Here is a 4,246-nt window from a genome sequence, read left to right as displayed (position 1 = left end):
AGCATATGCAACAGATATGCAATGTGAAACAATGTACTACGTATGCACACAATGGGCGTACGTAGCATGAAATGTATTGTAGAGTACAACGGTTCAAAATGTAGAATAATGTGTTCATATGCTGGATGAGCATATGCAACAGATATGCAATGTGAAACAATGTACTACGTATGCACACAATGGACGTACGTAGCATGAAATGTATTGTAGAGTACAACGGTTCAAAATGTAGAATAATGTGTTCATATGCTGGATGAGCATATGCAACAGATATGCAATGTGAAACAATGTACTACGTATGCACACAATGGGCGTACGTAGCATGAAATGTGATGTAAAGCAATGTACTAAGTACGCACACAATGGGCATACATAGCATAAACACAATGAAATCATGTACTATATATGTACTATCGAACATAGCAGTATATGATGTGAAAACCGGAAAGCATGAAAGTAGCAAGTAGGCACATGTGTTTCACCCCAAAACAGTTTGGAAAACAGTAAAAGAGGGGTTCAATGTACTCACATTGACTCCTCGAAAACATGTAAAAGATGGGGTTCAATGTACTCACCTGAGATTGCTTTGGAGTTCTTGTATAATAACCAGATAATGCTAAAGATCACGGGATATCAAACGGCACCTAATAGGTAGCTATGTTAATATACCGGACTAAATCGGAAGGATCGGATAGTACGCGGGTTCGTAAACCAAACGAGTATGGAGACTCGTGTAATATGGTTTAACAAAGCCTACATACTAAAATGAAACTTAACCTAAATGCTTACGGTCCATCACGACCCGTTTAGGTAGCTTATGCTACCCTAACGCGTCGTTCGCGTAGAACGCGTCTGGAATGCCTAACATCGTGACTACAAGGTATAACCTCAGAAGGTTATAGCTATGGTCACCTAATGTGTTTGGTCGGATCAAAATGATCGACCAAATGGGTCGGGTTCGAAAGTATAGGCGATGGTTTAGATCGCTTACCTTACGACCCTATATAAGCACTATACTAAAAGTGACGAGCTAAGCATGTTAGAACATGCTTAACTAAGTTTAGAAAACAGGTTTGGCATCAAAACAAACGGCTTTGATGCTCACGAGTAGTTTGGTTACAAAATACGCGAGAATGCGCATTTTGGCCGAAACTACGACTCGTCACTGAGCCTAGATAACGTGGTGATCAGTAGGTATAGTCACTACGGACTATAACCATCGTGATCACGCTCACGTTATGAAGTTCCATGAACTTCGCATCGACCATAAGCTGGTCAATGCAGAAAGTCAATAAAACGTTGACTTTCGGACTCGAAAAGCGAATAAAAGAGCGAAAGAAGACTTACGGAGGGTCCCCGAGTGCTAATCTAGATCAAATAGCTCAGGTATGAAACAATGGTTCCAACTTAGAGCTTTAGATCTGATTCTTGTGGGTTTTTACACAAAAGGGGGGGGGGTATTTATAGGAAAAGTGGAACCGTTAGGATCGTTTATCGAATATCGTGCCGCGATCTCGAGCGTACACTTGTCAAATTCTTGTGGTAAGTCAGAAATTGCCCCTTGGCTCTTGATTAGGTGAAAGGGCATTGCCTCTTGATCGAACGAAAGGCCAACTGCATTAAATAGATACATTGAATCTGTCTGACAGTCTCACGCGCCCCGCGTAAGGATTTGGTAAATGCTTACGCGCCCCGCCTAAGGTTCCCAGATCAGAATTTACAATTTTGGTCCCTACACTTCAGAAACACGTATTTTGGCCCATTTTTGGCACGTTTAAGCCCCGTTAACCTCATTTCAAGGCTCTAAGATGAAGTTAAAGTGTAGGGGACATGAAATATGCTCAAAAATATTCCGGATGTCGGTTCGTTTGGCCGTACGATTGCGATGTTCGCTTAATTACGACGGAATGCGCATAAGCGCGAAAGACGATCCAAATGACGCGACGAATGGATTTTTCTCATGCCAAACACTAAGGCATAATATTAGGATGCTTACATAAATTTTGGATGTCCGGATGTATTCAGAACGTAAGTTATGCGCGAAAGTGCAAACTTGTGCACTTTTTGACACTTTTAGCCCCTGAATGATCCAAAAGTTTGTTTTAGCATACCAAACCCCTCAAAGCCTATTTCTAAGCTATGTAAAGGATATTTATGGTATGTGTAACTTATGGGCATGTTCCAGAATGTTCGTTACAGTTCAAATTGGCATACTTTCGCAGTTTGTCAAGTTTAGTCCCTGTAAGCGAATTAACTTGTTTTTGCTATACCAAAGCCTTCAAAACTTATTTCTAAGTTATGTAAAGGTTATTTAAGGTATGTTGAGTATGTGTTGATGTTCCGGAGTATTTGTAGCATTAAACTGAGTACGTTTACGCACCAGTTTGCGTATAATGCTCTAGAAAGCAATGTAGAGTTTGAAATTGAACAATAATTGATATGTGCAAAACATACACATATTTATACAAGATCCCAAGTATGAAATACAATATTTCATCGGCTTGGTATTTGTTTGATGGTCGCGGTGACACAGGTGTCACAGCTGCAACTCCCTCATTGCATTTTATTCGACATTTTTGGAGATTCTAATAATCTTGCTAGAGCTCGTGAAACTCAAGCACTATTACCATAATTGTCACATGGACATGTAAGACAAAGGATTTTCTCTACTTAGGACAATCAAGGTCCATAGAGTAGGGAATACATATTATATGGACGAAGACCACTGGTTGGTTTCCCCTACTCAACGAATTATTTCTTTTAGACATATGACCAATACATGCAAGAGGCATTACACCTTTTGGTTTTGGTTATCTACATTATCATTTATTCGAACATGTATGAACAATGCAGTCTTGAGGTTTCCATGACCGATTGATTGCGTTCTTCATTCTTGGGCACATGATAGACTATATTTATCCAAATATATGCCTAGATTCTTTTAATAGTGTGTATTAAAAAAAAGATCATGGCGCCAAAAGAAACAAATGTTTAAGTCAAAAGTTATGTGTTAAAAACCATTGCTTTTACACAAGACATGGTTTATACATGACATTGTTACGCAAGACATAATATTCTATTTCAAGACATGATATATTTATACACTACATTTCTATTGGTTATTTATTTAACCATAAATCATTCTTTTATATCATCTGATTTTCATATCTATTTTCATATGATTTTATAAAAGAACTCGATCATAACTGGAGCCAATGTTGATGGTTACACTTGATGCTTTCACGGTCTCTCAAGGGTTATTCCATAGTGGGTAACACCCGAATTCAAACACTCTGAGTGTTACATTTCAGGTTTAGCCTCGGAGATCCGAAGCATGACCGCATCATCCCTCCCTACCTCGACCACTCAAACAATAACTCGTCATGAGAGAAATGAAGGCAATCGCTGCCATAAACGATTTTGTCACCAGGATGTATGCTGGTAACTTGCCGAAATCCTAAATGCGACAAGTGAGACGTTCATCATGAGGGCAATTGCAAAAGCGCCAAGAGTAGCAGTGTGCTGAGACCGGGTGCAAAACAAAGACTAGTAAGACGATAATACTTAAGAAGGGATCAAGCTAGTGAATAAGTGTGTGTGTGGTTAGAACTATGAATACTCCACAAAATCCCAATGAAGTCATGAGTACGTACACTCTACGATCATCATGTATCAATTCTTGCAATACCAACACCGAGCTTAGCTAGTGTCTTTAAATGTTAAGCATCTACTCGAATTAGAGTCATGTTGGACATACATTACTATATCAAGTTAGCTAATGGGGAATTAGCTGAGACATGTCAAATCATTAAGGGTCACCGGTACGTATCCTATCAATCAACATTTCACATCCATATTATTTGATACCATTGCGGATTTTAGCTTTATCTCTGTGGAATTTAAAAATATTCTGGGACTAAAATCTATTAAACTAGATGTCCCATATTCTATAGAATTGGCTAACGGTAAACTAGTAGAATCGGGGGAAGTTGTTACGGAGTGTTCCTTACAACTTGAAGAACAAAAATTCACTATCAATCTCTTACCTGTTGAGTTAGGTAGTTTCGATGTGGTGGTTAGCATGGATTGGCTATCCAATAATCGAGCCGAAGTCGTTTGCCACAAAAAGATCATTCGCATACCACTACTGAACGAAGAGACACTGGTGATACATGGAGAGAAGCGCGACACCCCATTACCGGATCATCAATAGCATAAAAGCCCAGAAGTGCTTAGGGAAAGGGTG

Source organism: Helianthus annuus, chromosome 6 (genome assembly GCF_002127325.2).
Source record: "Helianthus annuus cultivar XRQ/B chromosome 6, HanXRQr2.0-SUNRISE, whole genome shotgun sequence".
Lineage (NCBI taxonomy): Eukaryota > Viridiplantae > Streptophyta > Magnoliopsida > Asterales > Asteraceae > Helianthus > Helianthus annuus.
Note: the sequence above shows the minus strand (reverse complement) of the source record.